Source organism: Camelus dromedarius, chromosome 2 (assembly GCF_036321535.1).
Source record: "Camelus dromedarius isolate mCamDro1 chromosome 2, mCamDro1.pat, whole genome shotgun sequence".
Lineage (NCBI taxonomy): Eukaryota > Metazoa > Chordata > Mammalia > Artiodactyla > Camelidae > Camelus > Camelus dromedarius.
In genome coordinates, this window is record NC_087437.1 from 96119865 (window position 1) to 96132277 (window position 12413).

The 12413-nt window shown below is 37.5% G+C and overlaps 1 long non-coding RNA gene across 1 annotated transcript in view; it reads left to right on the top strand.

The window, feature by feature from the left end:
• Positions 1-5017, top strand: part of LOC105087774 (uncharacterized) — a 697491-nt gene extending 692474 nt beyond the window's left edge. The window contains exon 9 of the long non-coding RNA XR_004138757.2: positions 4663-5017. This is a non-coding gene — a long non-coding RNA (uncharacterized LOC105087774). The remainder of the gene's footprint in view (positions 1-4662) is intronic.
• Positions 5018-12413: the final 7396 nt, after the last annotated feature.

A 12413-nucleotide genomic window follows, 5' to 3' on the forward strand; every position in this document is an offset into this window, starting at 1 on the left:
AATGTTGACCTATTTCAAATCCTTGTAAATAAAAATAGAGCTATTTTCATGCATCTCTACTTTAGAACTGCAGTTTTTCAAAGAGTGTTGTAGGGTGAACATTATTATTTCAATGAAAATTTTCTCAACACTACCCTAGTCTAGATTTCTTTTTTCTAAAGCCAGTAAATAAATTAAAAAAAAAAAACAAACTAAAATTCCTTCAAAAATACATTAACAGTGGGTTGGATTATACTGCTAGATGGATCCTTTAGGATAAAAACATAATATTTTAGATCTTCCTTGTTTTTATTGATAAAAAAATTAAGGCTTACTGATGCTAATTAAATAAGGCAAGAACACCATTAACAAATCAAGAAATTAGAATGGAACCAAGGTAATTTGCTTCTAAATCCAGTACCTTTCTTTTACTATTCCATTCTGGTGGACTCCTCCTGGATTATAAACCAGTGTTTTCAAAATATAGACCCCAGGTTCATCTGCATCTTCTATGATGCTTTTCAGGATGTAGCTTCGGATCCACCTCTTGATATTGATTCTGTAGACATGAAATAAGGCACTAGCGTCTGCATTTGTAACAGCCACCCAGGGGATCTAACGCACACTGACATCTGAGAGCACCGCCAACCACATGGTCGCCGTGCAGACACTTCATCAGTGCTGTCCACTGGCTTCCCGTACATCTCCGTGAGAGCAGACCAAGAGTCCAACCAGAGGCTGATACTGAGCCTCTGACAGAAATAAATAAATAAACACACACAAACAAACAAATAACGTATATGGTTTAATTGATTTAGTCTGGGAAGCAATAGATGGAATATAGGATTTGGTTAACACAAATTAGCTCTCATCCTGAGAACGTCATGCATTAAGTCAAAATCAAAACTGTCGCATCTTACTTCTTTGGAGATGCTGGCAACTAGCATTAAACAGGTTGAAACAGATGTATTTCTCTCTTGCCGGAAGCTGTACTCAGACAGCAATGGTCAGCTCCTCAAGGAATTTTCAGCCAGTGACACTTAATTATATCTAGCCCCAAATTCAGAATTGGTGACATTCTGGGAAAGGACTATTGACTAGCTGAGAAATGACAATGTTGAGGTTCAATATTAATCTTATGATCACCAGGAATAAACTAGTACCTATTTATTTGTGAAAGTTTTGATGCAGTTTTCAAGTGACAATGTTCAGCAAGCATTGGAACAACATTTTTCATGTCAGATTTTGATTTTGTTTTGGTTTTAAGAGAGTGCGGGGTGGAGAAGACGGAGGGGTGCTTCATATTGAAGTTTGATTGAAAACAACCAAGTGCCCGCATGAGTCTACACACAAGACGAGGCCTCAAGTTTTCTCATTTCAAGCCTGAGTAGTTTAGATCATCGGGAAGGCATGTGGGCTGCAAGGCCACAGATTCCAGTCAGTGTCAGTTGCCTTTGTACAGGAGACAATCAAGCAGCAAGGCACACTGTAATTTTTATTTTATGTTTCAAAGGGTTCTTTAAAAAGATTGTATTCTTCCCTCACATTTTCCTTGCCACAGCTGGTGGCTTCTTCCTAAATGGTATATTAGGGCCCATGAGCACTTGATGTCTGTCTTCTCTTACTTGACTGACATGATGTGTGTCAAAATGTAAACAGTCTAATGCAGAAAGCACATGAGTTCAAGGAGAAATTATAAAACTGTTTCTGAAGTGTCTCTGAAGGGCTGTGCTCTGAGAAATTTCAGCCTGTGACCTTCTAGCCTTCACTAATTCTAAGCTTGTGGATTTATAAGGTTGTGCTAATGGCCACGCTAATCTGTAGCCACTGGAAGGACCGAAGTGTTCTCTCTCCCCTACATGAATACAGAGCACTTTCTGCAGTGATTGGAAGCAGGTTATTCACAGCTTGCTAGAGTGAAATTACATTTAAGCCCATTTCAGGTTCTTTTGCTGATTATTAAAGAACAGTGCATTTCATTTTTAGCACCTTGCTCTAATGAGAGTTCTGTTGTTAATGAAATCATTAGGCATCCGTAATGCTGTCTGCCTCTGTCCAATATACAATTGGATGTAGTCTTGGAGTGTTAGAGATGGCAGGAGGCTAGAGTCATAGGACCGTTTAGTTAGGTAGGCATGCCTTCACCCCAGTTTTCAGATGTGGTGTTCTCTCTGTAAGTAAGTGTTAAGCAGCCACACATGACAACAGCTAAGCCTGTACTCACTCCTGTGATGCATCTGCAGAACCTCCTCCCCTCCCCCTCAACCCCAATGCCATGGAGCATCCTGCTTTGATGATGGAGGTGGAGAAGAATCTCACGCATCTTGGTGGAGGGAGTCAGACCCCCTTGGCAGGTCTTGTCTTAGAGTTTGCGATTCTTTCCCTCCTCTCTTACTTCCCATATTTACAGGGTGCCAGGTTTGTCCAGGTAGATTGCAAAGGATAGAAGTTTGGACCTGAGTAAGAAAATACTGCTCTCAATGAATTAACGACTAAAGAGTTGTAATTGTGCATCAATAACCTAAGGTAAATATTGAAGGAGATCTTGTGGGGATGGAAAGATGAGATTTCCTTGCAGGCTGATGAAGTACCGTTGCCTGCTTCTCCAGCCGGGCGAAGGATTTCTCCTCCCTCCTCTCTTGCATGTCTACAATACCTCACAGCTAAGGGTCTGGCGCAGAGTGGTCCTCCTCCCCCAGACGTACCATGGCATTTCACACCTCTTATCCTTTACGAGTTTCATTTTTCCAGAGAATATTACATAATGTAATGGACAAAATGACTCCGATCAAACATTCCCTTCACTGTTTCCCCACTCCTGGAAATACAAACACACCTCCCCAGACACACATCCCCACATTCTCTCAGTAACTCTCTTCTCTGTGGGACCATGATGTGTACACTGTGAGCACAATGTACACTAATCCAGTGTGCAGAAATATAGATCATTTTTTGACTTCATGATTCATTCTGGCTTTTTTTGAGTAAGTAATGTGATCATTCAAGCCCAGCTCAAAATACATGGCTGAATAGTTTTCCCAGCCCAAGGGACTGTCTTTTTGTGTCATCGTGCACTTTACAGAGGCACGTTCTTCCTTTCTAAGCTCCTGGTTTCTAAATGACACACCTAGGTATTCCTTCCATCAGGTGGGACCCACAGAATGGAGGCCACCCCGGTGACCCGGTCCACATCGCAAATCGAAACCTAAATCATCTGGCCTTCAGGGTAGAGGCCTCACTGTCAAGGAAACCTCACGTTCACCAATTACAATCCTCCACCTCAGCTTTAGTGAGCTTAACTTACCCTGGAAAATGGACCTGCTCACTTTATGAGGAAATCCCTGGCCTCCTAGCCAAACACGCCTTGTCTGCGTATTGCCGCTTCCAATGCTCTGTAAAATGTGCATCCTGAATCTCTTGGGAACAGAGCCCCACTGCTTGTAGAGTGCTCCACTCCCTCAGTGCATGGGTTGTCCTACCTTGAATACGGGACATCAAACTTGTTACTGAATTTTTTTATTTTTGTCACTTGATACTTGCCTCCTGTTGAAATATATGCACTTATTTCTGAATTTATTTTTATTTATACATTTGCATATGATTGTATGTCTGTAACTGAATAGGACTGGTTACATTAGAGCTTCAGTTAGTAAAAGAAAATAGTAATATATAGCTTCAAATGGAATATTGGAATCATCTCCACAGGTCACCTAAGTCACTACTGACTATTTCTCTTAAGTTGAGGCAATGCTGTTGATGGTTAATTTTGACCATTACATGTGAACTCTTTTTAATTTCACTCTAAACATGACCACCTCATTTCACAGTTCTGGGGAACTATAGTCAGCACTGATGGAAACCCAGAGGGCAGTGGTAGGAGCCGACATCAAGCAGTTGACTCATCATTTCATAGTGGATTTTTACATCATTACCTAATGCATGAATTTCAATGTCAACAGGAAGATAACAAAAATAATTCACATTTGTACAGCATTTTAAATGTTAAAACAAATATTAATTTATTTGATTCTCCCAACTTTATGAGATGATAAACTTGAGTGGCTGAAAAAATACTGTTAATAGATAAATCATTGATGTTTTTTCCATCAGCAGAAGCGAAAAGACCTCTTATATCAAAACATTCATTTGGCCTCAAAATGAGAAATCCTGGTATGTGAATTAGGTTTGATTCTTCATTTTTATTTGTTTTTTTTTTTTTTTTTTTTTGGTTTGATTCTTTAGAACTCTGAAGAAACAGCAGAGCCCAGCTACCTCAGATAGAGGCACCAACACCCCGAGACACCGTAGGCAGGGATAATTTCATGCCTATGTCCATGCCTAATTCTTGCTGGTCGGGAGTGGGGGTGGGGGGAGTATGAGTGATGGAAATCCACAGATAATCAACAAACTTCTTTTGCTCGAAGGGTTTGTGCTCTTTCCCCAAGGAGGCTTTTGCCGTGATCTCTACCTAGAAGGAAAAATTGGCTGCTCTTTCTTCTTCTTCAAGCCCCCTTCCCAGCGTGTGGGCATGAGGCTCCCCTCCAGGAGTGTGTGTAGCCTCACCACTGGAGGTCATCTTTTTTTCATCACCATCTGGAGGTCTTTTCCCAGGCACTTTAGTTGCTCCTCCACCTGATTACAATATCCCACTGATCCTGTTTTGCACTCTCTGCTTCTTAACAGGATCTCTCTTTGGTGTCCCAACACCATAAAGAAGTTAATAATGCATAATGAGCTTGGACATCAATAGTTTGAGCTGCAGTGGACTGAAATTACCCTTCTCTTTCATGGCACCAGGAAGGCAGAGTCTGATCATCGGTTCAGTGAATTCCCACGTCAAGACAGACATAGGTGGAAGTTTTGTGAACAGTAAGCACATGAGCACAGGGCACCGCCAATGCACCTTTCTTCCTCTTGCTATTCATCTGGAAAAATGATAGCTTTGTATCTGTCCTTGAAAAACCAGCAACTAATAGCCTGGAGAAACTACCTTTGTCTTGTAAAATGCACAATAAAATCTTTGCTGTTCCCACATAAATTCAGGTTGTCTTGCATTACCTTTGGTTTTGTGTTTCTTAATAAATTATCATTCAGAATTTATAGATGCTAACTACTGTATATAAAATAGATAAACAACAAGGTCCTACAGTACAGCACAGGAAACTATATTCAATACCTTGTAATGGCCTATAATGAAAAACTATGAATAGGGATATATATACATATATATAAATGAATCTTTATGCTGTACACCAGAAATTAACAAAGTACTGTAAATTAACTATACTTCAATAAACAAATATATAATTAATTTTTTTATTTCTGTTTTTTTTAATTGAAGTATAGTCAGTTTACAATGTTTCAGTTTCTGGTGTATGGCATAATGTTTCAATCATACATTGCACATACATATATCCCTTTTCATATTCATTTTCATTATAGGTTACTGTGAGATATTGAATACAGTTCCCTGTACTATACAGAAGAAACTTGTTTTTTTAATCTATTTTATACATAGTGGTTAGTATCTGCAAATCTCTAACTTACAATTTAAAAAAATTTTTTTTTAACTTAAAAAATATATGATTAGCATGCCTAGACACATTTTCACACTGTTAAACACATCTATTTTCCTTAGATATATAAGAGAGTCATTGCTTAGGTATGTCAGGAGCCTCCAAAACATATTCCTTTTTTTATTTTAATACACTAATAGAAGGGAAAAGGGTGTCTGTTCTATGAATTGCTTCCTTGGAGAAGTAAAACACACACACAAAAGCTAGTATTTATTAAATGAATACATGAATAAACTAATCCTTTAAAACAACTCGGGTACATGGACAAAACATTTGATCTGGGGAAAGGACAAGAAGTAGGAGGCAATTTGGGATCAGCATTTGCTCCAATGAGTGTAATTATTGTGTAAATTGTGGCTCTTGACAAAAATCTCTGAGTCCTGTTGAGATGTTGTTAATGCCCCAGGAAGAAGCCTGCCTTCTCTAGCGTGATTGCTTACAAAGATGCTGCCGCCTCCTTCCTCCTTTTCCCACAGGAGATGGGCAATTTGCCAGTGTTTCATTTTCAAGTGCCATTGTTCACCTAGAGCTTTAGGAAAAGCTCCTGCTTTTTATTGTTAATCCAAATCTAAACGATGACCATTTGAAAAAAAAAAATCTTGAAACATTTTACAACAAATTTATTAGGCACTGACATTTAACCACGATGACACAAATAGCTCTGTCACTTGTTTTTTAACTTAACAAGTAATTTAGTAATTTATGCAGCCTCGGAATTACTTTATTGGTTTGTGAAATCTCCTTCTATGAGTAATTCATGGGAAAATTATAAATCTACGGCTGCTTCTGCAACACCTTTCCAACATTCATTCCATTAGTTACGATTCTGACAACAAAGCAACCCGGTAATGTTTACTGCGTGATTCAATCCCTCGAATGTCATATTTTACATTGTATATATATAGGACACTGCAGAAGAACGGTCCAATTGTCCTGCATTCTAAGGGAATTAGACACATTTATTCATTAAAGAACTTGAAGAATAGGTTAAAGATGTTAATGATTATTGAATGTGAGCTCATGCTGGGACCTTATGTGAATTAGGTTTGGCAGTCTTGGATTAATTCTTCATATTTAACACACGCTACACATTCAGGGGGTAATTTCCTGTGTTTTATCATAAAGACTGAAGCAAGATCAAAATGGATGCCAGAATTTGAAACGGTTCTGTGCAAAAATGGGAAGCAGGTAATCCTTGCTTTTATCAACCCTTTGCACAGCCCTTTGAGCATGTGTCCTTGTCCTGGTCCTCCCTTCACTTGTCATGGTCTGCCCACCTCCCAGCACTTGGGGTCTGTCACTTGGCCAAGGCCCCCGCCGTGACAGCGTCCTTCTGCTCCCAACCTTTCCTATTCCCTTCGCTTTCAGTTCAAAAATTTCCTACAAATGTTACACTCTTTAAGAGTCCCTTCTAGTCTAGAGAACAAGAACATTGATTTGTGTTTAGGAGTTAATAGCTGGTAGTAGCTATTAATGTGACACCCTTCCACATATAATTTGCATTTAAACAGCTGCCTTGAACTGAAAGAGTTGGAGAAGGCTGAGGATTTCAGACTCTGAGGCAGGGCCAATGAGAGTTATTTTTTTGTCACCAAGCCCTTCCCAGTGCCTCTCAGGTGTTTAATCCGTCTATGAGACATGAGGAGGGAGAAAACTAAACACAGCTCTGATTTGATTCCCAGCTCTGACAATTACTAGCTCTGTGACCTTGAGCTAGTTCTCCAGTGTCCTCAATCATAAAATAGGGCTAATAATGTTTTATGAAGACTAAATGAGTAAGATAGCAAAAACTCCTGAAGGTTTAACATTATAAGAATGTCAGTTTAAAATCTTTTGGTTACAAATGACAGACATTCAACTCAAACCACATATTCTGATAGGGTAGAAATGTGTTGTTGTTTAGAAATACATATTTTTAGCAAGCAAAGGCAGGGATTCTGACATGGGTGGTAATTGATCATACTTCCACGAACACTATCCTAGGGAGTCCAAGGAGTGTTCCACAGACCTGAAAAAATGAGAGGCAGGAGATGTCAGAGAATGTAGTGGTCCAGATCTAAAATCATCTGAAGTTAAGGGTGACAACCTCAATAAACCATAGAGAGTACAGACGAGATTGAAAGGTCATGCCGAAAGTAAATCTAACTATACACTAAATCTCTAAGGACTTGAGAATAATCTTTGACAACAGAGAAAATTGAGGATTTTTTTAAAATATATAGAAATTAACTGAAATCGGGGAAGACCATTGGACCACTAGTGGTAATCTGATAAAAGGAGCAGAAAATGAAAGCGGTGCCAGAAGAGTGGAGATGAAAAAATGCAGTCCCATTTTTCTTTAAAGAGCCCAAATTGGATTCTTCCAGGTATAGCACAACGAATCTTGGTGTCAATCTTGAGAGATTATGAAATGGGATGTTGAATGAAAGATGTCTAAGAACTTAATGGAGAACATGGTACTCATCGAGGACCTGTGTCAGTTTCCTAAGAACTAGTCAGATTATTTCTACTTTTGATAGAATTACCAGATTGGCCAATTTTATATGACCAGGAAAAATTGGACATGCAGCGTGTCTGGAGTTCAATTGTCCATGAATCTACCATGAGAAAGAATAAAGAAAACAGTTAACTATCAGTCAGGAAAAGCTTTCCCTTTCCCCTGTCAGGTTCAGTGACTGAGAGGGCTGTGAATGAAATCAACAAAAGACAGATTAACAAAAGGCAAGACGTGTAACTTTTCCTACTATCTTACGTACACAGGAATTCACAGAAAAGAAGCATAACTCAAAGAGTTTGGGAGCTTATCTACCAATCTAATAAAGGAAAGGTGATTTAGGCTTCAAGGGAAAATAATAAGGGTTATTTCAAGGTCTGTTTCACAAACTTCTCTTGGTGTTGACTGTCCTCTTCTCGGTTAGGGGGTTGGGAAAGTGAGGGATCAGGGGAGGAATATCCTCTGTGAGAACTATTTACCACTCTGTAGGTAGCTGAGAGATGTACAAGTGTTCTCTTTTCTGGTAGAGGTTCAAATGTTTTCCCCTGAATTCTGCGGGGTGGTGGTGGTGGAGATTTGCCTCCATTTGTAATTCATTTCAACATTCCTTTTCTCCATATGAATTTGGGCTTTTTGAATTTTTCTTTAAACTGGTTCCCTTATATGCATGGTTCTCTCAGTTAGTGACTAGAATAAAGCTTAATCATATGATCATTTTACATCCAAAGGAGAGTCACACTTTTACCATTTTTTTAAGTGTCTTTCAACAGTGAAATCACTTGTTGTGTAGGATTGGAAAACTCCTCTGTATATTCTTGAGAAAATGAGTGATAAAGAAAAATAATGCCTTAGTATTTTTAAGAAAGCAGTTTTTATTTTGCAGAACCCCCAACAATTTTAGAAACCCCCAGGGATCTCAGAATCATATTTTGAGAACTACTGCTTCACAGTTTTAAGAACTGTCTCATTCAACACAGCCAATGAAAAGGATTTTTATTTAGAGTCAAGTCAAAAAGATGGTGTTAGGAACCTAAAATGTAGTCTGATAGAAAAGTTTAAAGAAATTGAACAATACATTTAGCAAAGAAAAGATAAAATTGAAGGGACTAGGATATTAATATTCAAATGTTTTAAAGGCTTAACATAGAAGACTGACATTTCTCATGCAAAGGTGGAGTTTGATTCCTTTTGCTTTGAATTAAGTGGAAATTTAGTGACTTACTCCTCGTGAATAGATAGAAGAAAAAGTGACACTGAATAATGTTCCAAATCTAGGTCCTACAAGATGATACAGCTTACCTAGTTGTGTCTCTGGACAACCATCCTTGAGATCTAGCCACCATTTTGTGAGGAAGAAAGCTTAGGTCACATGGAGAAGCCACGTGTAAATGTTTTGGCCACCAGCACAAGCTAAGGTCGAAGTCAACAGCCAGCATCAACCACGAGACTGAGTGAACAATACTTCAGCAGCCAGTCTTTGCATCATCCCAGCTAAAGCCGAGTAAAGCAGGGATAAGCTGATGACTGCCAAGTTCTGAGCAACTTGCAAATCCATAATCAAAATATATGTTGTTGTTTGTAGCCACTAAGATTGGTGGTGGTTTGTTATGAAGCAAGAAATATCCAGAACAAAAAAGCAATTACTTCTTGAAGGGTTATCTCTAAATTTTTGGTGACCATTACATGGAGACCAACATTGGTGGATTGTATAAAGACTTTTCTAATGACAATCTATTCAAAAATACAATCATAGAATGAGCACATTGAACGTTCATTATTTTTTATTTTCTCTGTGAGGAGATGTGGACATAGCAAGATCAAATGCTTCACTTCTCTGCTCCTTAATGGCTCAGCCAGAACTAAAATCAAAGAAGCCTGAATCTCACTTGATTTCATTTCCCACTAGTCCATTTTTATTGGAAAGTCTTGGCTTCCCTACCTCCAGAGCTCTTCAAAGAGACGACTTCCTACTTGTCAGGAGTATGACATAAAGGAGTACAAGGTTGGATGGAGCATTTGACTTGATGATATATAAGCACCTTTCCAACACCAAGAAGTTATGACTGTCTTAAAAAAGACATGTGTTTGACCTATGAGAAATAACAGTCTTCTCTATTCTGCACCACTTAGACTTCTCTGGGGTCTCTGTCTCCCAGACTAGTAATTCATATAGATAGATAGGTAGGTAGATAGATGATAGATAGATAGATAGATAGATAGATAGATAGATAGATAGATAGATAGATAGATAGATAGATAGATAGGTAGGTAGATAGATAGATAGATAGATAGATAGATAGATAGATAGATAGAATTTTAAATATTACAGTATTTTAGTTAATTTTCCCTCAAAGAGACTGAGAACTGTAGCACGCATCCATGTGTTCACCGATTCATTCAACTGATAGTTGTCAAGAGCCCAGATGTGCTTCAAGTTTTTGGACGTGTAAGGAACTAAGGCTATTTAACTTCATTTAATCCAATCCAAATTCTCCCAAGTATATTTCCATCTTACTTAATTTTTATACTTATTCTATTTTTCTTAATGCTAATTTTTACATGTTTGAGAAAGGTTAAGAATTATTTTGCTCTTTATCCTTAAATTACAGATTAATCAAAAACATTAAAAAATGGGAATATATCATGATCCTAGAAGGGTGTAGGAACTTTGTTACAAGGCTACATTGGTGAGCTGGAAATATTTAATTGTCGCTAAGTGGACTATTTGCTTTCTTTTTCCATGATTGTAGCTAAAATATATGAGATGCTTCGAAAAAAAAACTAAAGCAAAAGGCAAATATTTTCCCGAAGAAAGAGCATTCTAATGTTAATGGCTGTTTCTATACAAAATGTTGAGGACAGCAATACCAGGTATGGTTGGGAGGGCAGATCTGTCACCAAACTGCCTAGGTTCATGTCTCAGTCTGCGCATTTCTTTATTCTTACCTAGGGTGAGTTACAAAGCTCTTCACGCTCTCTTCATTTGTAAAAGGGGATGATCATAATAGTACCAATTTCATGACGGTTACAATGATGAAAGTAGTTAAGATTCCTACCAGTACTTAGAACAATGCTTTGCCCCATGTTTGTGCAGTATAAGCATTTGTTAATTAAAATGTGAACATGTAATAATACTTTAACAATATGCCTCTTTCTTGTGATTGATTACAAAGCTCAGTTTTGTATAATCACATGATATTTTCTTTGAAAATGGATGAATAAATGGCTTTAGAATTAATTTAGGCATAACAGTAAACTGTCCATTTACTTCTCTTTCTATTTTTAAATCCTCTAAAACTTTGGAACTCGGATGATTTACTATCACCATAGAACGCAATTAAACGTAATCTACACTGTCTACTTAATATCTCGTTAAACTTAATTTTTATCTTAGGTTCTTTGCTTTGGAGATTTTGTGAAAACTTTCATCACTCTAGGGGTGGAGTGGGGATATGTTCATAAAGTTTCATAAGATTTTCAGTATTACCATTCACTCATTTTTAATCCACCTAAATTTAAACATTTTTGTAGTGTAAAATAGGCATCTAGATTTATTATTATTCATATAATAAGTCAATTTTCCCAACATCATTTATTAAGCCAACCATATACAACAGTGTCTGTATCCTCGTCATACACCAAGTGTCCATATGTTCATGGGTTTATATCTGGGCTCTTGAATGTAACCCATTCATCTATTTCTTTTTTCTTTTCCCGTGCCTTACCACACTTTTAATCTTTATTGATATATAGTAATAGACCTTCTTTACTGAGCAATATGTATCATTTATGATGATAATTATAAGCTATAGAGTGTAATGAGAATGCTAATTTAAAACAAAGAAACAAAAGTGAAAGGAATCCAGTCACTGAAAAGTGAAGTAAGTCAAAAAGAATAAAATAATGCCATTTGCAGCAACATGGATGGACCTAGAGATTGTCATTCTAAGTGAAGGAAGCCAGACAGAGAAAGAAAAATATCATATGATATCACTCATGTGTGGAATCTAAAAAGAAAAAAGAGAACAATAATGAACTCATCTCCAAAACAGAAACAGACTCACAGACATAGTAAACAATCTTACGGTTACTGGGAGAAAGTGGGTGGAAAGGAATAAATTTGGAAGTTTGAGATTTGCACATGTTAGCCTCTATATATAAAAATAGATTAGAAAACCAAGTTTCTTCTGTATAGCACAGGGAATTCTATTCAATGTCTTATAATAACCTTTAATGAAAAAGAATATGAAAATGAATATATGTTTGTATATGCATGACTGGGACACTGTGCTGTACATCAGAAGTTGACACATTGTAACTGACTATACTTCAATAAAAAAAAAATGTGGTTGAACATTGATACT